The sequence below is a fragment of the Sphaeramia orbicularis genome, chromosome 1 (genome assembly GCF_902148855.1).
Source record: "Sphaeramia orbicularis chromosome 1, fSphaOr1.1, whole genome shotgun sequence".
Taxonomy (NCBI): domain Eukaryota; kingdom Metazoa; phylum Chordata; class Actinopteri; order Kurtiformes; family Apogonidae; genus Sphaeramia; species Sphaeramia orbicularis.
The window spans coordinates 46,600,225-46,625,728 of NC_043957.1; the positions used below are offsets into that span (position 1 = coordinate 46,600,225).

Below are 25,504 nucleotides of genomic sequence, written 5' to 3' on the forward strand. Positions count from 1 at the left end.
AGTGGTTCATTAAGACTCCAGACACCTGATGACTCCACATACTCATGCCTTCAGCTGAGCTCTGCAGGTTCAAACAAGTCTCTCACCTAAGATGCTACAAAGCAGAAATCAATTTCTATGTGTGTTGGTGAGGAAAATCCATTCAACACTCATGATCTTCAGGCTTCATCCATGATTCATGAGACTATAGATAGACTGTACTATTGCCATTCCTTCATGGTTCTGATTGTCACGCTGTATTCTATGGCGCTTCTCTGTGAGCGATGGACTCACTGCTTCTTACTGTCAGGCAGGGAGATCAGCCTGCATAGTATCCATTAGTAAGACAATAGAAGAAGGATGATGTTCCCATAGTGGGTATCACCCTTTTCAGCTTTGTTGGAAGAACCTTGTCTGATATTTTCTGCTTGAGGAGCGGTGTCACACAGCATGCGTGAAGGGTAATAATTATCTGCTTGAGTTCCTTCAAGGCTTAGCACAATTTAGGATCATTATTCAGAGCCGTAGGGTAATAAATACAGGTATTATACTCACGTCCATTTGATATGCCAGAAGCATATCACTGGGGACAAGATGTATCTGAAAAAAATGCTCCTGTTTTTTGGTGCATTGTCACCTTGGTTTTCATTGTTGATAGAGAGGAGTTGCAATTTTTAAGTCATAAAAGTCAGAAAGTTAGAGATGAAAAATATGTATTCGACATTGCAGCAGCATTGATGTGATGACAGTGAGATGATGAATTGTGTTTTAACAGTATTTTCAAGTTCAGAGTGTGTTGCAGTGCACAAACGCCGTAGGCTAAATTCAGCATGAGGACTGAATATGGAGGCATGTTTTATGTTCTTCCTGCTTTTTCTCACTCTGTGTATATGTGTGTATTTATATGAGTGTGTAGGAGAAAGCGTTACGAGGAAATTTTTGATTCAACAATCCAGAACTTGCAAAGATCTCAAGAGAGTCCTGTGTGCTTATCACTCCCACCGGGCTAAACCTCCCAGACACTTCTCGCCCCCAGAATGCACTGGGAGTCTGTAGGAACTCCTCTGCTTATCTAGTGTTCAGAGTCAGGAGCCATATCATAACTGTCTAATCCAGCCATGCTGAAAAACGTGCAGCAGGTACAGTATGTCTATTTATTTATCTGATCCCTTTGGGTACACAAAGTATCAGCTCCATCATGTTATCCATCCCCTGGTACTGGACCAAAAACCTCCACAAATTCATTTGAAAGCTCCCATAAAATCAAAATCAGTGATTAAGTGTCTTGTGCTATGTGTGACCAGGGTGTGAGTGGTTGAGGGGGATGAGGGGATCAACCCCCCACCCCCCACCCCCCCCCCACCCCCATCCCACTCTGGTTTTGACATCCCTACTTCTGATCAATGAATTTCATCCTCAGGGGGGGGACAAGCAGACAACTGAAATAACAGGCAGGTTGTGGCTAAGTTAAGTAATGTTCACCAAAACCGAACTGTCGGCAGTCTCAGAATTTGCAAACATCCCCAAGCACTGGGGTGCCGTAAAAGGGGGTGGGGGTGGGGGTGTAAATGTGATAAATTCATGGGGCCTAGCATTTGTGTGTCCAGTGGATACAGGTTAGAAGTTGTGAAAATTCTGTGTAAGTTCTGCTGTAGAACAGAGGCATAGAACCAGGGAGTTGGATGTTTAAAGTATGTAAAGTTTTAGTACCCCCCCCCCCAAAAAAAAAAAATCCCCCCCTCTGTTTTTTTGACAAATCGCATCCTGTGTGTGACCTATATATGAGCTAGGGCTGCACGATATTGGAAAAAACTGACATTGCGTTTTTTTTTATTTTTGTTTTTTTTTTTTACCCTGCAACACATATTGCGATATGAAAAAATATTCAGGAGGATATAATAGCTGTGTGGTGCCGACGTAAATGGTCAAACAAATTAGTTGCATTCCCTCTCGTTGTGGCAACAGTTGTGCGGCACTATCAACACAGAACATGTGTTTCAGTTTCATCCTTCTTGTAGTTGAAATAATTCCAGATAACTGATGCTGCTTTTCTTTTTGGCACCAAGTCTTCTTTTTCGGTGATTTTCTCTCTCATTTTTAGCTTACCGGCCGACATGCTAGCTATTGTCGTCATGCAGCATCCGGTGTCGTTGTCGTCTGTCGTCCGTCGTCCATTACAAAAATCTCAATTGCCTTCTTCTCCGAAATTACAATTCTGATTGACTTCAAACTTGGTATACAGCTTCTTTATGATGATGTCAACAAAAGTTAGTGAAATTATTGGGATCCGGATCTGATTCTGGATTTGGTGCCACTTTGAAAAATTTCCCCGTTATAAGCGATAGGAAGTGGATCGATGCAATAACTCAGTAAATATAAATGATATCCAGTGTAAATTTCTACAGTCCAGCCCTGATGGGGAGATGACCAAAACATAATGTCCACATGCTGATCAGGATCTTCTTCTGGATCCGGGAACTTACGGAAAATTTAACATGGGCTCTTATGGAGAAAAAATTCCAATTGTCTTCTTCTCCGAAACTACAGTTCTGATTGACTTCAAACTTGGTATACAGCTTCTGTATGATGATGTCAACACAAGGTATTGAAATTATTTCAATCCGGATCTGATTCTGGATTTGGTGCGACTTTGAAAAATTTTCCCATTATAAGAGATAGGAAGTGGATTGATCCAATAAATCACTAAGTATCAATGATATCAAGATGGAATTGGATTTTTTTTACAGATCTGATTGGAATATGACCAAAACATGGGCTATTTCTGTAATATCATAAATACACATAACTGGGTGATAATAAATGGCATCTGGATACATTTCCCAAAGCTTTTCATTTGGCCGTCAAGCTACAGGGCCATTGGTCTTGTTTTTCAATGTTGTAACCAGTGGCTCCCTCCATGCGCAGGGGCGTGGTCTGCTTCGGCAAACTGATTAAAAAGGATTGTGATTGGTGGATCAGTGGGCGCATTGTACGTCAGGTACCCAGGTTGAAATTAGATGAGAACATGTTGAGTTCATTTGCCTCCTACACCACAGGACCTGAGATGTGACTATTGCGCATACATACATCGCAATGACGATGCTGAAACGATATATCGTGCAGCTCTAATATGAGCACCCGGATGAGCGTGCAAAAGTTTTTTTCTCTGCATTTTTTTAGAGTGTGGCATTTCCTGGAAAATTATTTTAAAACAATTGGTGCCAGGCACAAGAAACCCTGCCCCTCACTAGGGGTGTGTATTGGCAAGAATCTGGCGATACGATACAAATCACAATACATGGATCATGATACGATATATCACGATATATCATGATACTGTTAAAAAGGCAATTTTTTTGTTTGTTTCTTTTTTTTTTTTTTTATGATTATTTCTTGGAAGAATTGAATTACACCAGATATTTGCACAAATATTAAACACATTTTTATTTGATCACAACAGGATCTAATGTTATATCACAAAATGTTCCAGTGTTAAAACTTAAATGATGTTTTACAAATATTACAGTTTAAGATCCTGCTCAAATGTTTATATTCTATTAGTTCATAACTAACATCATAACATTATTTTTGTGCGATCCCAACAAAGGAACTAACATTATTTAATAAAAGAGTGTTAAATAATAACTATAATATAAACAAAAAAGAAAAACAAAAAAACAAAAAATGAAACTCCCCAATATCTACATTTGTATAAATACCTAAAAATATCGATACAGTATTGTTAAATGAGATATTGAGATATATTGCAGAACCGATATTTTCTTATACCCCTACCGCTGGCACGCATTGTAGCTTATTTTGGCATCGAAACAGCTGATGTCATCATGTCTACAGGGTGGGGAAGCAAAATTTACAATATTTTGAGGCAGGGATTGAAAGACAGTGTATGACCAATTAGTTTATTGAAAGTCATGAGAATTTATTTGTCACAAGAAAATTTACATAATAGAAAATGTTTTTATTCTATGTGTCCTCCTTCTTTCTCAATAACTGCCTTCACACGCTTCCTGAAACTTGCGCAAGTGTTCCTCAAATATTCGGGAGACAACTTCTCCCATTCTTCTTTAATAGTATCTTCCAGACTTTCTCGTAACAGTTTTGCTCATAGTCATTCTCTTCTTTCCATTATAAACAGTCTTTATGGACACTCCAACTATTTTTGAAATCTCCTTTGGTGTGACGAGTGCATTCAGCAAATCACACACTCTTTGACGTTTGCTTTCCTGATTACTCATATGGGCAAAAGTTTCTGAAAAGGTATGGATAATAGTGTTAGGTATGATTATGACATCAATATATGTTTGGTTTCAAAACAATTGACATAGTGCCTGCTGAGAAAAAACAACTAAATGTTCATTGTAAATTTTGCTTCCCCACCCTGTATGTGTCCATAAAATGTTGGAAACAAGTGCTGTAACATGGCTTGACCTTATTTAAATGATGCCCCAGCAAATGTATACAATAATAAAAGCTAAAGGGCAGCCAAAAAAATATTGTGGCATGGAATATTTTTTTTTTTTTTGGAAAGGCTTTGTATGTATATCTCTATATTTTCCAGAAAATGTAGAGAACAAACATAAGCCCACATTTGTCGCTTTTCCATTGATCCTCAAATTGCGCAAATATAAGTTGTACACAAAAATTAACCAAATGGAAAAACGAAAATTTAGTCACAAGTCTTATTTTTCAATTAAAAGTTTTTGTGCTGGCAAGAGGTGGGTTTTTTTTTGGGCGTAGCGTGAATGGTATATCACACAAAACTGCAATGGAAAGAACCTTATTCGCAACCAGAGTCAGGTGAATTAAAAAAACAGATGCTGACAGACATTACAACAAGCGAAGAAGTGCCTGCTGAGAAATAACAACTAAATGTTCATTGTACATTTTGCTTCCTCACCCTGTTTATGTGAAGTGATGTCACCATATCGATTGAATCTACATATGTATCAAGTAAACTGAAAGAAAATTGATGATTTTATAGACATTTGAAATTTCGCCCATTATAAGTAAATGGGTGAAAAAAAAGTTTTTAAAAAATTCATAAAAACTTTGAACTTTGACCTACTTTCCCCAAAATGTAACCACATCTATTCTGGGTCACTGGAAATCTATAAACCCAATTTGGTATGAATTCAACCAATAGTTTTGCTGCTAGAGTGTCAACAAACAAACAAACAGAACCAAAAACAATACCCCTTACCTCCCCTTCGGTGGGCGGGGTAAAAAGCATATTGGAGTCATATACTCATTTTTCAACCATTCAAATGATTTGGCCAATCAGAGGAGACAGGGCATCCTCCCTCCCTCTCTGCCTTTAGTTATGCTTCTCCAGGAAACATGTAAATGTTCTAAAGCAGATAGAAGTCCACTAGTTTCATGGGGACTTGAACATTAATGCTAGGATGGTCTACTTCCTTTCTCTTGGCTTCTATGCTGAGGAAAGCGGATTACACAAAAACTACTGAACTGATTTTCATGAAACTCAATGTAAGGGTAGGGCATGAAAGATGGACAAACCCATGGTGTTTTGGAGCAGATTAATAAAAAGGAATGTGCTTTGCCTCACATTACAAGATAAGAATGTTTTATTAATGGTGCAATATGTAGCAAAGCAAAGATATGTGCATATGTTAACCCATAAGGACCCAATGTGACTTTAGTATCAGTTCCCAAATGATTTTTTCTCTCTATTTAACCTTTCCTAAGTGATTTATTACCATTTATTATAATATTATCTTCTGAATTTAGCATTTTTTTCTATGTTTAAGCCTTTCATGCATAGTGGTCACTACAGTGGACAGCGATTCTCCAGCTGTTCTCTTGTATATTCATGGATTTTATTGTTTCAGTTCCATATCAGCCAACACAGTGGACACCTATGCATCATCCCATACACTGCAATTCATACCATGACTATAACTTTGCTCTTCTTGATAAATCTGATCTGTAGTAACAGGTTTGAGTGTAAATCAATTGCTTGTTTTGGTTAATAGATTGTAATTAACCATTTTTCTTAAACAAAAAGGTTTTTTTTTTTTTTTGCAAATTATCTCCATAAAGTGAGTAATAACTAATATTAGAGTATGTTAAAATGTGACAAAACATCAGATTAGCAGCATAAAAAAAAAAATATTTCATACTTTTCACACAGTGTATCAGTAAATACATGTTTCTTTGCTTCAAAAATTAAATGCATGATGTCCAGCTGAGTGGATATTTTTGCAACTCCATGAAAAATAGGTTCATAAAAAAATTTAAATCGCATTGTTTTTTTTTGTTTTTTGATGCCTAAAGAGGAATAAAAACACTCAGGAAAAATATCTTGATTAGGGTCAAAAAACGGTATTCAAAATCTCTCTGACGGGACATTTTAGAGACGATTTGACCCACATTTTTACTTTTAAATTAATTTTTGCTTTAGTTGGACCATAAGGGATTATCCAAAACAAGGAGCTACTTTATATTGAAATAAATGTTGGAATGGCAATCAATTAAAATTTGCTCTCTGACGGGACATTACTGTGTTTTGACCCATTAAGGTTCTCATAATTCATGCATGAAAGGGTTAATTTACTGATCATGAAGATGTTCATAAAAGCTCAGAGTAAAGTTAAAGGTTATTGTATCAAAACAGAAAAAAAAAACTGAAGAAAAGGTGACTTTTTCAATAAAATATAGCATTAACTGGACATAAACCCAGTGTCTCCACCCACTGTCACTGATCAAAGTCTGTGAGTTTTACTGGTGAGTCAATGTTGCAGAAGATGATGGTGTTTCCATGGTAACTACAAAGCCTCTGAACGTCCAAATGGGTCATATCTGTTGACCATGAAAAGATGAAAAACTGCATTTTACATCAATTATTTACATGTATTGATAGAATTAGTGGATCAACAGTTTGGATCAGTAGATGCTTTTGGTCAATGGTGGATGTTTGGCTCTTTATGAATTAATTGGGGGGGGGGGGGGGGGGCTGTCCCAGTGTGACTGCATTAACCCTTTCATGCATGAATTATGAAAATAAGTATTGAGGGTTTTTGTTTTTGTTTTTTTAATTTCTCAAAATTAGGCTAAAGTTGAAATGCATTTTGAATTTTTTAAACCCTTTACTGGGCAAGTGACTATTTTTGGTCATTTCCACAAAAATCAAAATATAGGGCCAATTCCATGCCTCAGTGAGGTCAAGAAGTTTTTTTTTTTTTTTTTTATAACATTATATAGTGATTCAGAGAGATTTTATAGACATTTTGAAGTTATAAATAGTGAATATGAGTGATTTTTGTCTGTTTATGACCTTATAACAATTGTTTTATTGCATGTATTTACTTTTTAGTAAGTGGCACTCGGATGTTTTATTTTGAGAAGAGGCAGATGATGATATCCAATAACATACAAAGGAAAGAGGAAAAAGAGTATTTCAATGAGTGGCCTATAAAGGGTTAAGAAGATATTTTACCTCCTGAGACACCAGAAAGTACAAGTTTTTGCTTTTTTTTAAATTAAGTAATTGCCTATATTGAAAATATCATGTTGAAACAGTTTTTTCAGATGCATTTTTTTTTTTTTTTTTTTTGGAACGTCCTTTACAGTGGACATTTTTTTGTTTGTTTTGTTTTTTGTATAAAGCTGTGAAACTCTTGTCCACAAACAAGGACAGTAAACCCATAGCTGGATCTGAGGAGGTTAACTTTAGGAAATCACAGATCAGTTTAAATTGTAAAACTAAGATAATCCTTTTTTTTTTTTTTTTTTTTTCATTTTATTGCTTTTGGGTCTATAGAGACTGCCCCCATGTGGTTTGGAGAATATTGCCTTTAGAACCCTTTGGAAAGTGAGTTAAACTATGTGTCTATAAATGTGGACGTCATGCATGAAAGGGTTAAATAAGATTTTCTTGAGGCTCTGTCTATAATAACCTGTAGACTCATTCCTACTTTTATGGCTACATCAGCTAAATTTTGGTATATCCTCTTGAGACCCGCAATGCATTTTTGTCCTCTGTTTGGGACAAGAGTTTGACAGCTTTATTGCAAAAAAAAAAAAAAAAAAAAAAAACACTATCCAACGCAAAGAACAGTCCATAAAAATAAAAAAAAATGCATCTGAAAAAACTGTTGCATTGTGCTGTTTCAAAAAAGGCAATTATTTAATGTGAAAAAGCCAAAACTTTTCTGGGTCTCAGGAGGATTTTAACAAGGGCACATTCTCAGACTCTTCGTTTAATGACAGATGTAGTAAAAGAAAAAATGTTTTACTCATATACATATACATGTACATTTTTAACTACACTATTTTAATACGATACATAATTGCTTGTGTGTTATATAGTCTTTCAAGACTTGCTCCCCAAACTGAAAGTGTGGTGCATCACGGTGTGCATGTACTGCCTTTGTTACTTTGTATTCATATTGCGTCGAAATGTGCAAAAGTTTATCATCAATATCCATTGCAATCCCATTTTGAGATTGTTTATTATCCTGCGGTACCGCCAACACTAGCTATCGTTATCTCAGAAATGGAGTCCGCTAATATCAAAAAATGACCGACTGCCAGCACAACACAAACTCCAACGAATCACACAAGCACATGTGAGCTCATGCAACAGGATGTTGAATGCAGTCCATGTAATAGACACCACCGAACCCAGTATATGTTTGAATTATCTGCACTGTGCACTTTACAGTTATTTGCTGTTATCTGTCGTCATTGTACTTAAAAAAAATTCTGTCACTTATAGATATTTGGTTAAAGAGTAAGAGACCACATGTGAAAACCAAACAATGTGTTTTTTGGGGGGGTTTAGAGGTTACATTTGTTGTAGATAATGCACAACATTTAATCCACAGTTGTAGAAAACTGGAGCACAGGCATGACTCTGCTGGGAGTCATTTGGTGGATGATTACTGTGTAACGCCATATAAATGCAAATCAAGCTAGCCCATTAGCCTATACAGGCCCTAGTACAGCCAAAGCAGCACAGTGCCGTCCCACATGATCCTTCCATCTTCATTTTACACTAGAAATAAGAGTTTCAAGAGTGTATGTATGTATGTATGTATGTATGTATGTGTGTGTGTGTGTGTGTGTGTGTATGTGTGTATGTGTATGTATGTATGTATGTATGTATGTGTGTGTGTATGTATGTATGTATGTATGTGTGTGTATGTATGTACAGTATATGTATGTTCAGTATGTATGTATGTATGTATGTGTGTGTGTGTGTGTGTGTGTATGTATGTTTAGTATGTATGTGTGTATGTGTGTGTATGTATGTTTAGTATGTATGTGTGTGTGTATGTGTGTGTGTGTGTGTGTGTGTGTGTATGTATGGATGGATGGATGGATGCATGTATGTACAGTATGTGTGTGTGTGTGTGTATGTGTGTGTGTATGTATGTATGTATGTATGTATGTATGTATGTGTGTGTATGTATGTTCAGTATGTATGTATGTATGTATGTATGTATGTATGTATGTATGTATGTGTGTATGTATGTGTGTGTGTATGTATGTTTAGTATGTATGTGTGTATGTGTGTGTATGTATGTTTAGTATGTGTGTGTGTGTGTGTGTGTATGTGTGTGTGTGTGTGTGTGTGTGTGTGTATGGATGGATGGATGGATGGATGCATGTATGTACAGTATGTGTGTGTGTGTGTGTGTGTATGTATGTATGTATGTATGTATGTATGTGTGTGTATGTATGTACAGTATGTATGTATGTTCAGTATGTATGTATGTAGTATGTATGTATGTATGTGTGTGTGTGTGTGTGTGTGTGTGTGTGTGTGTGTATGTATGTTTAGTATGTATGTGTGTGTGTGTGTGTGTGTGTGTGTGTGTGTGTGTGTGTGTGTGTGTGTGTGTGTGTATGGATGGATGGATGGATGGATGGATGCATGTATGTACAGTATGTGTGTGTGTGTGTGTGTGTGTGTGTGTGTGTGTATGTATGTTTAGTATGTATGTGTGTGTGTGTGTGTGTGTGTGTGTGTATGGATGGATGGATGGATGGATGCATGTATGTACAGTATGTGTGTGTGTGTGTGTGTGTGTGTGTGTGTATGTATGTATGTATGCATGTATGTACAGTATGTATGCCTATCCTCTCCTCTCCTTGTTTCTCCTCTCCTCGTTTCTCCTCGTTTCTCCTCTCCTCGTTTCTCCTCTCCTCTCCTTTTCCATTTCCTTTTTGTTTGTTTGTTTTTTTAACTCTGTTCTTCAGACAGAAGATCATCTGGCTCACAAAAGGACCTAAATGAAGGGACCACGGTCTGTGGATGTGGTCTGTGTTCAGGGGGAGAGAGTTCATGTACTGATGTCTGAAACAAACTGGTGTCTGAAACAAACTGGTGTCTGAAACAAACTGGTGTCTGAAACAAACTGATGTCTGAAACAAACTGGTGTCTGAAACAAACTGATGTCTGAAACAAACTGGTGTCTGAAACAAACTGGTGTCTGAAACAAACTGGTGTCTGAAACAAACTGGTGTCTGAAACAAACTGATGTCTGAAACAAACTGGTGTCTGAAACAAACTGGTGTCTGAAACAAACTGGTGTCTGAAACAAACTGGTGTCTGAAACAAACTGATGTCTGAAACAAACTGATGTCTGAAACAAACTGGTGTCTGAAACAAACTGGTGTCTGAAACAGAGGACTTTGTTTCTGTCTGAGGATGTGTCATGTCTGGTGGATGGAGAGTCCCTGATTCATCATTTCTCAAAGACAGTACATGTATTGCATTTGTAAATATACAATATTCATTATACTGTTTTAATTTGTAAATGATAATCTGGACCAATAAAGAGGTCAGTAAAGTCAAGGTCTCCTAGTTTCTCCATGTTTCTCCTCATTTCTTCTTGTTTCTCTTCCTTTTTTCTCCATGTTTCTCCTATTCTCCCTACTCCTTGTTTCTCCTCTCCTCCTTTCTGTTTTTCTCCTTGTTTCTCCTCATTTCTCCTCTTCTCCTTTCTCCTTGTTTCTCCTTCTTCTCCTCATTTCTCCTCTTTTCCTTTCTCCTTGTTTCTCCTTGTTTCTCCTCATTTCTCCTCTCCTCTTTTCTCCCTTGTTTCTCCTCTCCTCCTTTCTCCTTCTTCTCCTCATTTCTCCTCTTTTCCTTTCTCCGTGTTTCTCCTTGTTTCTCCTCATTTCTCCTCTCCTCTTTTCTCCGTGATTCTCCTCATTTCTCCTCTCCTCCTTTCTCCTTGTTTCTCCTCATTTCTCCTCTCCTCCTTTCTCCTTGTTTCTCCTCATTTCTCCTCTCCTCTTTTCTCATTTCTCCTCATTTCTCCTCTCCTCTTTTCTCTTTGTTTCTCCTCCTTTCTCCTCTCCTCTTTTCTCCTCCTTTCTCCTCATTTCTCCTCTCCTCCTTTCTCTTTCCTCCTCGTTTCTCCTCGTTTCTCCTCTCCTCTCCTCTCCTCTCCTCTCCTCTCCTCCTCATTCCTCGCCTCTCCTCTCCTCTCTCTCATCTCCTCTCCCTCCTCCTCTCCTCTCCTCCTATCAGCCTTTCAGTTCCTCCCTGCCTGACTGCCTTCTTGCTTGCCAGACACCAGACAAACATTTTCCCTGGATCTGCCACTCTCACTTAGCATCCATCGGGGTTTTTTTTTTCCCAATGAGGTGATTGGCAGCGGGGGCAAGCATTAGCATTTCCTCATCTTGGCATAGAGACACTAACAGGCAGGGATAGCAGCAAAGGATGTGCTCTGAATACTAAGCAAGCAGAGCAGCCTCACTCTCATCAAGGCACAAAAGAAAACGACTTTTGTGGAAAAAAAGTACTGTACCTCAGGAGAACTTCATTGCTTTTGTACCTGAGTTGATGTATGCAGCTCTTTTGCACCGTTGTGTATTCTAACACTCATAGTTGTGGTCATTAAATTTCGTACATGATGAGATGAGATGAACTTTATTCATCCCCTGTGGGAAAACACATGAAGGCATACTCAAAACGTTCATGTTGTCAAGTCGCCCTGTAGTGATAAAGGAACTGTTGAGTAGACACATTGGAGAAAAAAAAAAAAGACTCTGCTTGGTCTTTTCCAACAGATTCCTTTTTTTTTTTTTTGTCTTTTAAGTAACATCTCAGAGCCAGCCTATCAAAGTATGCAGCTTTCATCGGTATCCTTAAATGGACTCATTCCTTTCCTTTTCCCTATTATTTCTACAAATATGTGTGAGCTATGGTACAGATAAAAAAAGGTAATCCACATGCACTGTCTGCCAAAAAAGCTATTTCTTGCTCTGAGCAGAATAGAACACGGTGTAACAAAACCATCCGGCTGTAATTTTTCTCAGAGGTATTGCAAATCCTTTAGGAAATGACCTATAACTGTATACGAACTAATACTAATACGTTGTCTGTTTGCAGAGCTGATATCATATTAAGGTCAAATAAAATAGTTTGAATGGTTGAATCAGTTTGTACAATAAAATACAGGGCGGGGAAGCAAAATTTACAATATTTTAAGGCAGGGGTTGAAAGACAGTATATGACCAATTAGTTTATTGAAAGTCATGAGAATTTATTTGCCACAAAAAAATTGACATAATAGAAAATGTTTTTATTCTATGTGTCCTCCTTCTTTCTCAATAACTGCCTTCACATGCTTCCTGAAACTTGCGCAAGTGTTCCTCAAATATTCGGGTGACAACTTCTCCCATTCTTCTTTAAGGGTGTATTCACACCAGGAAAGTCCGATAGTTCACTTGCTTTGGTCCGGACCAAATTTTTTTTTTTTTTTTTTTTAATTTGGTGCGGTTCGTATTCACACTGTACAGTTTTGTAAGTGGACCAAAATCTGTAAACAAAACCACGTGTGCTGAGGTCGTTCATCCATTGGACAGAAATGAGCAGTGTCCATTAAAGCGCTCAGTCCAAAGTGAAAGGACAGAATCATGGAAATTTTGCGTGCTGTTTTTGTTATCGTCGTAGTGGTTTTTACAGATGCAGACGTCTGCACAAGTGTTTGAGCAGCAAGAGCGTTTGATGCAACGTCAGGTTTACAGTATTGTAGAATTCATTTCTCAGTGACGAAGACACAGGGCAAGACGGCTATGGAGGACAGCGCTCATGTGTGCACATCATGTTGTGACTGTTGGTCTGATTCACGCAAGACAGAACAGGTCTGAAGTGTGAATTCTGCTAGTTTATGAAAAGACTGTTCTCCAAAAGCATTAGTGCTCCGTACTGCTGACCTGTGTGTATCTATCCTATATCACCGTTGAGTTTAGCCAGGGACAGAATTCCTTAACGCAGGTAAAGTTTGCTGGGGGTGATGAAGTCGTTTATTATTTTTTATTTCAAGCACAACAGACAAATCTAACCGTCATCCTAATCATTCTCTCGCTGAACAAGCTGAAAACGTCGGAGTTTCCCTGTGTCCTTTCTAGCAGCTGTGTTATGTGCACATCTGCCCAGATGTCTAAAAGGCAGCGTGTCCCTTCCGAGCTCCAAGTTTGACCAGGGTTCATTTTCAGCTCCGTAGCCTATCCTCACTCTGAGCGCTTCTCTGGTAAAACTCTGTTGTCCATAATGCTTGACGCACGACGGGAGCTCGTTAGGTACAAAAAACCCAACTGTGTCGGATCGGGCCTGCTTTCACACCTCAAATGAACCGCACCAGGGTTCGTATGGAACCGCACCGAGACCACCTCTTCAACTGGGTCTCGGTTCGCTTGTTTGGTCCAGAACAGAGTTCGGTGGTTTTTATTCACACCAGCCCAAAAGGTCCGAACCAAGGGAGCAAATGAACTCTGGTCCGTTTTAAACAGACCAAACAAGGCAGGTGTGAATACACCCTAATAGTATCTTTAAGAAAGTTGACATTGCTGTGTGATGTTCTATTGGTAGCATGTTCTAAAACGCCTCAAATAGCATAATCCAGAGGGTTTAGATCTGGGCTAGAAGGCGGCCATAAACATGATTCCCAAAAATTGCTAAAGTTGGATTTTGTTGTCAACAAGTGTTTTGGTGTTCTTGTGTAAGATTTTAACTTCAAATCCTATTTTACTGCATTTCTAACGGTCTTGTTGTCTACCTCAAGTTCAGTTGCCATTTTTCTCATGGATTTGGTTGGATCCTTTAGGATTTTGGGTTTGAGAGCTTTAATAAAAGCTTTGGTACGTTTTTTGTTGCTTCCTCCACTTCCAGACTTTCTGGTAATAGTTTTGCTCATAGTCATTCTCTTCTTTCCATTATAAACAGTCTTTATGGACACTCCAACTACTTTTGAAATCTCCTTTAGTGTGACGAGTGCATTCAGCAAATCACACACTCTTTGACGTTTGCTTTCCTGATTACTCATATGGGCAAAAGTTTGTGAAAAGGTATGGATAATAGTGTTAGGTATGATTATGACATCAATATTTGTTTGGTTTCAAAACAATTGACGTAGTGCCTGCTGAGAAAAAACAACTAAATGTTCATTGTAAATTTTGCTTCCCCACCCTGTATATACTGCCATGCTTTCCAGTAATCAACAAAGATGAAAGCACCATGTATTTGACATAGTACATGGTTCATCTGATGTTTCACAAGTCTTATATTATAATGAACACAATAGTAATGTGCTCCGCTCATCTTTGGCTGTCAGCAGTGCACTGATGCACACCGAGGGCTAAATTCAAATCATATCTGGCAGGTTTTCAACACAGCTCTCCAGTTTGACATCGCACACACCAATATGATTTGACGCGCTCTCCGTTTATTTTCACGACAAGAAAACTAATTTACAATAGAAAGGATATGAGATCCTCGTGTTATTATTGTAAAGGTACACTCTCCGCTCTCTACATTGTCACCGTACTGTACATATGTGGCACTTTATTGTTTCTTATTTCATTGTATTATTGTAAAACAGTTTCACTTTCATTAAGAAAAAGGTGATTAGATACATAGACTTAATTTCCAGGCAGAAATTACACAGTACACATCTATATATCAGCATAATTCAAAATAACATGAAGCCAATGGTTGTCATATTACTGCAATGACAGTTTGTTTTTAATTAATCTCCTCATGAATATTTATTGCTGACTTATATATAAAAGAATGTAATTAAAGCTCTAATCCAGTCCATTTTTATGTTATATCCTAAAATGACAAATTGCACCTGAAAGGAATTTACAGTATAGAGACTTTTATCGGCTATGTCTTGCATATTTGCATCTTTATTTTGATAGTGAAGCTAAACAGAGTTTATAAAACATGTTCAATTATCAATGTGTCATTTAAAACGGTTCTGAAAAATTGAAATTAATTGATGATTTTGTGTGAAAAATAAAAGTAATCTTGCAAAAAATAACATTTTTCCTCTATGTTTAGAGTTTATGTGTCACCGTACTGTATATATGTGGTGGTTTATTGTTTCTGATTTCATTGTAATATTGTAAAACAGTTATACTTTCATTAAGAAAAAGGTGATCACATACATAGACTTAATTTCCAGGCAGAAATTACACAGTACACATCTATATATCAGCATAATTCAAAATAACATGAAGCCAATGGTTGTCATATTACTGCAATGACAGTTTGTTTTTAATTAATCTCCTCATGAATATTTATTGCTGACTTATATATAAAAGAATGTAATTAAAGCTCTAATCCAGTCCATTTTTATGTTATATCCTAAAATGACAAATTGCACCTGAAAGGAATTTACAGTATAGAGACTTTTATCGGCTATGTCTTGCATATTTGCATCTTTATTTTGATAGTGAAGCTAAACAGAGTTTATAAAACATGTTCAATTATCAATGTGTCATTTAAAACGGTTCTGAAAAATTGAAATTAATTGATGATTTTGTGTGAAAAATAAAAGTAATCTTGCAAAAAATAACATTTTTCCTCTATGTTTAGAGTTTATGTGTCACCGTACTGTATATATGTGGTGGTTTATTGTTTCTGATTTCATTGTAATATTGTAAAACAGTTATACTTTCATTAAGAAAAAGGTGATCACATACATAGACTTAATTTCCAGGCAGAAATTACACAGTACACATCTATATATCAGCATAATTCAAAATAACATGAAGCCAATGGTTGTCATATTACTGCAATCACAGTTTGTTTTTAATTAATCTCCTCATGAATATTTATCGCTGACTTATATATAAAAGAATGTAATTAAAGCTCTAATCCAGTCAATTTTTATGTTATATCCTAAAATGACAAATTGCACCTGAAAGGAATTTACAGTTAGAGACTTTTATCGGCTATGTCTTGCATATTTGCATCTTTATTTTGATAGTGAAGCTAAAGAGAGTTTATAAAACATATTCAATTATCAATGTGATATTTAAAACGGTTCTGAAAATTGAAATTAATTGATGATTTTGTGTGAAAAATAAAAGTAATCTTGCAAAAAATAACATTTTTCCTCTATGTTTAGAGTTTATGTGTCACCATACTGTATATATGTGGTGGTTTATTGTTTCTTATTTCATTGTATTATTGTAAAACAGTTATACTTTCATTAAGAAAAAGGTGATCACATACATAGACTGAATTTCCAGGCAGAAATTACACAGTACACATCTATATATCAGCATAATTCAAAATAACATGAAGCCAATGGTTGTCATATTACTGCAATCACAGTTTGTTTTTAATTAATCTCCTCATGAATATTTATCGCTTACTTATATATAGAAGAATGTAATTAAAGCTCTAATCCAGTCAATTTTTATGTTATATCCTAAAATGACAAATTGCACCTGAAAGGAATTTACAGTTAGAGACTTTTATCGGCTATGTCTTGCATATTTGCATCTTTATTTTGATAGTGAAGCTAAAGAGAGTTTATAAAACATATTCAATTATCAATGTGATATTTAAAACGGTTCTGAAAATTGAAATTAATTGATAATTTTGTGTGAAAAATAAAAGTAATCTTGCAAAAAAAAAAAAAAAAAAAAATTTCCCCCAATGTTTATATGTGTCACTGTAATGTACATATGTGGCGCTTTATTGTTTCTTATTTAAAAAAAATCTAAAAAATTGAAATTAATTGATAACTGATATTTTCTGTGAAAAATCAAAGTAATCTCGCATAAAAAATAAGATTTCCCCCCTTTGTTTAGAGTGTATGTGTCACTGTAGTGTATATGTGTGGTGCTTTATTGTTTCTTATTTCATTGTATTATTGTAAAACAGTTTTACTTTCATTAAGAAAAAGGTGATTACAAACATAGACTTAATTTCCAGGCAGAAATTACACAGTACACATCTATGTATCAGCATAATTCAAAATAACATGAAGCCAATGGTTGTCATATTACTGCAATCACAGCTTGTTTTTAATTAATCTCCTCATGAATATTTATGGCTTACTTATATATAAAAGAATGTAATTAAAGCTCTAATCTGGGCAATTTTTATGTTAGATCCTAAAAGGACAAATTGCACCTGAAAGGAATGTACAGTACAGAGACTTTTATCGGCTATGTCTCGCATATTTGCATCTTTATTTTGATAGTGAAGCTAAAGAGAGTTTATAAAACTTGTTCAGTTATCAATGTGTAATTTAAAACGGTTCTGAAAAATTGAAATTAATTGATAATTTAGTGTGAAAAATTCAAGTAATCTTGCAAAAAATAATCAAGATTTTTCCAATTTGTTTAGTGTATGTGTCACTGTACTGTACATATGTAGTGCTTTATTGTTTCTTATTTCATTGTATTATTGTAAAACAGTTTTACTTTCATTAAGAAAAAGGTGATTACAAACATAGACTTAATTTCCAGGCAGAAATTACACAGTACACATCTATGTATCAGCATAATTCAAAATAACATGAAGCCAATGGTTGTCATATTACTGCAATCACAGCTTGTTTTTAATTAATCTCCTCATGAATATTTATGGCTTACTTATATATAAAAGAATGTAATTAAAGCTCTAATCTGGGCAATTTTTATGTTAGATCCTAAAAGGACAAATTGCACCTGAAAGGAATGTACAGTATAGAGACTTTTATCGGCTATGTCTCGCATATTTGCATCTTTATTTTGATAGTGAAGCTAAAGAGAGTTTATAAAACTTGTTCAGTTATCAATGTGTAATTTAAAACGGTTCTGAAAAATTGAAATTAATTGATAATTTAGTGTGAAAAATTCAAGTAATCTTGCAAAAAATAATCAAGATTTTTCCAATTTGTTTAGTGTATGTGTCACTGTACTGTACATATGTAGCGCTTTATTGTTTCTTATTTCATTGTATTATTGTAAAACAGTTTTACTTTCATTAAGAAAAAGGTGATTACAAACATAGACTTAATTTCCAGGCAGAAATTACACAGTACACATCTATATATCAGCATAATTCAAAATAACATGAAGCCAATGGTTGTCATATTGCTGCAATGACAGTTTGTTTTTAATTAATCTCCTTATGAATATTTATTGCTGACTTATATATAAAAGAATGTAATTAAAGCTCTAATCCAGTCCATTTTTATGTTATATCCTAAAATGACAAATTGCACCTGAAAGGAATTTACAGTATAGAGACTTTTATCGGCTATGTCTTGCATATTTGCATCTTTATTTTGATAGTGAAGCTAAAGAGAGTTTATAAAACATGTTCAATTATCAATGTCATTTAAAATGGTTCTGAAAAATTGAAATTAATTGATAACTGATATTTTCTGTGAAAAATCAAAGTAATCTTGCATAAAAAATAAGATTTCCCCCTTTGTTTAGAGTTTATGTGTCACTGTAGTGTATATGTGTGGTGCTTTCATGTTGCTGCAATCACTGGAAAGGTGCCTGTTTGTTTTTAATTAATCTCCTCATGAATATTTATTGCTTACTTATATATAAAAGAATGTAATTAAAGCTCTAATCCCGTTCATTTTTATTTTATATCCTAAATGACAAATGAATTTACAGTATAGAGACTTTTATATGTCTTGCATATTTGCATCCTTATTTTGATAGTGCAGCTAAAGAGAGTTTATAGAACATGTTCAATTATCAATGTGTCATTTAAAACGGTTCTGAAAAATTGAATTTAATTGATGATTTTGTGTGAAAAATAAAAGTAATCTTGCAAAAAAAAAAAAAAAAACTTAAGATTTCCCCCCTTTGTTTAGAGTTTATGCGTAATGTGATAATATGTAGCATAGGTTTTTTTGCAGAAAACCAAAGCACTTATTGCCTGAGTAGATAAATGCTGTCTGTAGGTGGGCTTTTAAGGAACATAAAACTCACAGCTAATGCCTCTACAGAATGCAAACATCAGTACATAATGCACAGGCAAATTACAGAACTACTACGACTGACTAAATTACAAAATGCTTTCTGGATTTGACAGGTGAGGCATAAGCAGCATATTCTACAGCTTTTTTCTGAATGGGCCATTTTGTGACTCAGACATGTGGGATGTGGCAGTGTTATTGGGCTTTTATGAGGATTTTTTTTTGGACATGTAACTGGCGTATTCAGAAAATGAATTTAATTTGCACTTTTTATTGCACTTTGCAACACACGGCCTCTGTTTACGGTCAACCAGACTAAAGATACAAATCATTTCTGGTTGTGATAGATGCTCCAGTGAAAAGTCCACATATCTGATCTGAAGGACAGATAAAACCGCTGTTAAACATTATGACAGGATATCAACAGGCTTATATGAGCGAATGTTGAAAAGCAAGAAGATACTGATGCAACAAAAGGAGGCTGAGTTCATATAGAGCAGGGGTCTCAAAGATGCGGCCCGGGGGCCAAATGCGGCCCGCCAAAGGTTCCAATGCGGCCTGTGGGATGAATTAGTAAAGTGCATAAATTCCAGTCAAGGCTGTGGAACTCATTTTAGTTCAGGTTCCACATACAGACCAATAATGATCTATAGTCAAATAATAACAGCAGAAGAAGTGACAAAAAATGACTCCATATTTTCTTCTTGCTTTGATGTGAGAAAAATAATCTTACATTATGCCTATAAATAATACAAACTTCCTTTTTTTTCTTTGTTTTTGTGCAAAAAAATAACATTAAATTATGGAAGTATTTACATTTACAAACTATCCTGTAACAATAAAATGTGAATAACCTGAACAAATATGAACAACCTGAAATGTCTAAAGAAAATTAAGCACGATTTTAACTATTTTTCTGCCTGTTACTAAGTGTTTAGTGTCTTTGTAGATGTGATCCATAATGCACATGGAGAAATAATAAGTTGAGGCAGAATATTGTTAAAATTGCACTAAATTTTCTTAAGTTTTTTTAAAATTTAAATTTCTGTTTTTTCAGGTTATTCACTTTTTTGATACTTTATAAAAGTATTTTCATAATTGATTTTTTTTTTTTTTTTGCACTAAAACAAAGACAACAATTTGGAGTTGTCATTATTTATAGCTTATTATGCTATTATTTGACTCGTTTGGCCCACTGCAGATCAAATTGGGCTGAATGTGGCCCCCGAAAGAAAATGAGTTTGATATAGAGCAAAAGAAAACTTTTATTACTTTGAATAATTTGAAATTGGATATGCATGGCGGCATGTAAACAGGAATATTAGAGGAATATTACACTTTATTCAGAATATTGTCTTTTGTATAATTAGGGGGGGTAAATGTTACTGTGTTTGTAAAGATAGCACTGGGTTTTTGTTGTTTGTTCAAAACTACTTGTCAGAGAAAAGTGTAATACTAATGTTTAAAATACATTTAGTAATATTAATAATTTATTTTATTTTCTATTTGATTTATGGAAGCAGAATTATATTCCTGTTTTTCTATATTCTATTGTGTCCAGAAATTGGGGGAAAAACCTTTAAAAAATTCATAAATGTAGTAAAGACATTTTGAGGGGTTTTCTTTCCCGTACCGAACCAAAAAAAAAACAAAAAAAAAAAAACAACCGTGACTTTCAAAACCGAAAACGTACCGAACCCAAAATTTTGTGTACCGTTACAGGCCTAATAATTAATACTACTTTTGTTATCAAATATTATTAAATTACACTAGGTTACAAAAAAATGTTTTTTGCAAGTTGTCTAGGTGTTTTCAACTGAATTAGGACCCTTTTGCACCGCTAAACCCAAAAATGACATCTGTTTTTCTCAATCAGGTCAGGTTTTTTTTGCTAATTTGATTTTGAAAAATTTGATCTTCTCACAAAATTGATTACATTTTTGTGACTTTATCAGTTGTTTTTTTTACATAGTTCTCACCCAAAATAGGTTTTAAGAGAAAAATAATACATTTTCTAACAGGATGTATTTACCTCCGCCAAGGAGGTTATGTTTTTGCCAGGGTTTGTTTGTTTGTTTGTCTGTCTGTTTGTTTGTCTGTCCGTTAGTGTGCAACATAACTCAAAAAGTTATGGACAGATTTGGATGAAATTTTCAGGGTTTGTTGGAAATGGGATGAGGAAGAAATGATTACATTTTGGTGGTGATCGGGGGTGGGGGGGGGCCACTGATCAGCCTTGGCGGAGGTCTGCGCTCTCCGAGTGCTTCTAGTTATTATTTATTATGTATTCACCGCAGATGTAGCAGAATACGTCAGGCTTATTTTTGCAAGATCTTCTAGTCGAAGCCATTTCATTCACCTGTAATATTAAAAAAAACATGAATGAATGAATGAATGAATGTTTATTTCAGTTAAATACAAAATACAAAACATATACATATTAAAAAAACAAACATAAAATTAACACATTTTGTAACTGAAAAAGGAAGAAGCTGAAGGCTTATTTCTGCTTCTCCTATTCACATCCTTAGTCCAAATCCACACCTGAAGTTGCAGCAGATAAATACTTAAACACAAATTATACTACATTCAGTGTTATAAATCATTTTGTAATCAAATTACTTTCATAGCCCTTCATAATTTGACAAATTAAATTCTTTTTGAAACTCAACAGTGAGCTACACAATTTCACTTCATCCTTCAATTCGTTCCATAGCTTGACACCAATAACTGAAACACTGTGATATTTAACGTTTGTTCTTACTTTACATTTTTCAAACACAAACATCCCTCTTAAATTATAATGTCTTTCTCTTAACTTAAAAATTTTCTGAATACAAAAAGGAAGGTTTTTAATTTTAACGCGAAACATAAATTCCGTTGTTTTTAAATATACAATATCAATCATAAATTGGCAAAAGTAAAATCTTCAGAACTCGTTTATTGCAAGAAATATGAAAGAATTTTGTTGTTGACCAGTGTAGTCAGTGAGTTATTTATGACAACATGATTTTTCGCTCTTTAAAAAAACTGTTTCAAATGGTTCAGGATCCAGTTTGGGTTCTGAAAGTAGAAGAGGTCCACATGTTGATTCCACAAACAGAGGAAGCGGTTTATTCAAATGAGGATTTATAGAAAAGCATCTAAAGCTCCTGCTGGATGCTGCTGTTGTTACTGAGAATGAAACTCTAGGATGAACCACAAGGTCACTGAGCACTGGAGGATCACAGTTATGTCTGCATTTTTACATGAGTTTTAGGCTGAATTAAATGCTCAATTTTTATTTCTTGATATGATATGATCTTACTGACATTGTGTGCAATTTTTTTTAATAACTCTGTTGCAGTGTTTTCTGTAGAATTGATTTCTTGGTGTGGCAGGGGATGGTTGGTTGGTTTCTGCATTTTTTTGAGGAAAGAAAATAACTACATTGCAACAACATTTAATAACACTGGTCGACAACAAATTTATTGTTTAAGTTTTTTGAGCTGATTTAGGATAATTTTGGTGTGCTGAATCCAAAAATCACATTCATTTTGCTCAATCAGGTCAACTTTCTGAATTATGCTACATATTGGCTTTTTAACATTTTTGCTTACATTTATGGGCATTTTCACATCATATGATACAAAATTCTTTCATATTTCTTGCAATAAACGAGTTCTGAAGATTTTACTTTTGCCAATTTATGATTAACCCTTTCATGCATAGTGGTCATTACAGTGGACAGCTATTCTACAGCTGTTCTCTTGTATATTGCTGTTCTTTTCGTTGTTTTTTTTTTTTTTTTACACATATCTTTATTAAAGTTTTAAGACACTACATGTTTTTTCTGACATGAATTGGTAACATTATGTAGATCTCTTCTGAGGATAAACCCCCAGAATCACAAGCCCTCCCCACAGTTTTCACATAATTTATCAGTAAATACATGTTTCTGTGTGTCAAAAATTAAACGTGGTGTCCAGCTGAGTGGATATTTTTGCAGCTTCATGAAAAATAGGTTCATAAGAATTTTTTTGTCATTATTATTTTTTTAATGTATTTTTACTTTTTTTTTTTTAATTTCAATTTTATTTTTTTATTTTTTTATTTATTTTTTAGAAGAAAATTTTCTATCACATTGTTTTTTTTTCATGCCTAAAGAGGAATAAAAACACTCAGGAAAAAATTTAGATTAATGTTCTCATAATTCGTGCATGAAAGGGTTAATGTTTTTTTTTAATATTACAGGTGAATGAAATGGCTTCGACTAGAAGATCTTGCAAAAATAAGCCTGACGTATTCTGCTACATCTGCGGTGAATACATAATAAATAATAAATACATCCTGTTAGAAAATGATTTTTTTTTCTCTTAAAACCTATTTTGGGTGAGAACTATATAAAAAAATCAACTGATAAAGTCACAAAAATGTAACCAATTTTGTGAGAAGATCAAATTTTTCAAAATCAAATTAGCAAAAAAAAACCTGACCTGATTGAGAAAAACAGATGTCATTTTTGGATTTAGCGGTGCAAAATGGTCCTAATTCAGTTGAAAAAACCTAGACCAGGGGCCAGAGAGCCATTTTATGATCCAACTATTTGAGTTCCATATCATAACATAGCATATCATAGCACAAATGTTACATTGGGTCCAAGTCAATCCGACACTGCCTGTGCGAGATAGAAGCGCTTTTATACTTCTAAAAATGGCTGCTTTGTTGTGAGGTCATCACAGCCACGCCCAACATTTGATCAAAAATGTAGGTGATAACTTTTGATCACACATGTGTTTCACCCAGTTTGGTCCAAATTGGATGTAAACGCTAGGAGGAGATGATGAAAGTATGAGGGGTGGGATTTTACAGGTCCACACTTCCATCCAACTTCCTGTTGGGTTTAGGGCGGGGCCATAATGTAATTTTTTTTTTTTTTACTTGTCCTACCATGGGTTATGTCTGTACCGAGTTTCATCTTTCTATGTGGAAAAAAATTTGGTGAGGGCTCCCATCCGCATAATGTATTTTGATTTTTGAGGGGGCGCTGCTGAGTCATTTTGCGATATTTTTTCTTGGCGACTTCAAATAAAAAAATTTTTCACTGGGCTTGAATTTTTGGTCTAATAAAATTGACTTTTATGAATGTTCAGGGGGTCAAATTTGTGTTCAAAGAGGTGAGAGAAATTAATAAATAAATAAATAAATAACGGAACCGTGCGATTTTAATAGGCCCTCGCTGGCGTGTGTGCCTGGGCTCGGGCCTAATAAGCCCAAATGGGTATAGGTTTGCTTTTGCAGCTTTGCTCACTATTTCAACACGCTTCTCAAATATCAGACTGGAGCCTAATATTTATTTAAAGATATTTTACCTCTAAAATACGTTCAATATATTGCCCATTAGTCTTTAGATTTAATTAATTGGCTTCTATTCAGGACAGAGCCCTGGAGGAAAAGCATGCAGTCACGGTCATAATTCATGTGTGAACGGGTGAAAATGTTCAGCATATTATCTACAGAGTACATGTAATGATTCATCTACTGACAAACCAAAGCAGCTTAAGTAATAAGCTGTTGTAGGTTTGCAGATACTGTGTCTGATCCAAATAAAGTGTTAACCCTTTACCCTGTGTTTTAAAACATTGTTAAACACAGCTTGGACTAAACAGAATCCCCACCTGGATTTAACTAAGCAAATGGATAAGAGCCTCCACGGGAGAATTACTGGAGAATTACTTAACTGATGCAGCAGCTTCTCATTCCTTAAACAATCATTAGTTTGATAACGGGAATAAAGATCGGACTGTGTTTCAGTGGATAAAAGGTCATGTGGTCTGATGAGTCCAGATTGACCCAGTTTCAGAGTGATAAACGTATCAGGGTGAGAAGAGAGGTGGATAAAATGTCTACTCAGTCCCTCCAAAAAAACGCGATTATGCGATATTTCAATGCATAATCAAACAAATAGCACTATTATGTGGGGGTCTGCATTTTTTCTAAAAGGATGCATATAACACAAGGCATGCAGAAGGTAGATTTACTCTACCTAAAGTGAAAACAAATAAAATGAAAAGTACTGTGAAGTATAGAGCCATGGGGATATGGAATGCTCTGCTTGGATTAGAATAGACTTTAAAATTCTCTTACTAGCATATAAAGCACTGAATGGTTTAGGCCCAAAATACATCAGAGACCTTCTAGTCCAGTATGAACCATCCAGACCACTCAGGTCATCTGGTGCAGGTCTGCTCTGTGTTCCCAAAGTCAGAACTAAACATGGAGAATCAGCGTTCAGTTTCTATGCTCCATATATCTGGAAC

General features: G+C 35.2%; 1 protein-coding gene and 1 long non-coding RNA gene across 7 annotated transcripts in view; both read left to right on the forward strand.

Annotated features, from left to right (window-relative positions):
• npnta (nephronectin a) overlaps nucleotides 1–25,504 on the forward strand; it is a 153,078-nt gene that overhangs the window by 13,982 nt on the left and 113,592 nt on the right. The window lies entirely within an intron of this gene.
• Nucleotides 1,073–25,304, forward strand: LOC115427469 (uncharacterized). Its single transcript, XR_003936496.1, has 3 exons — nucleotides 1,073–1,084; nucleotides 19,381–19,384; nucleotides 25,205–25,304. It is a non-coding gene; the product is annotated as an uncharacterized LOC115427469 (long non-coding RNA).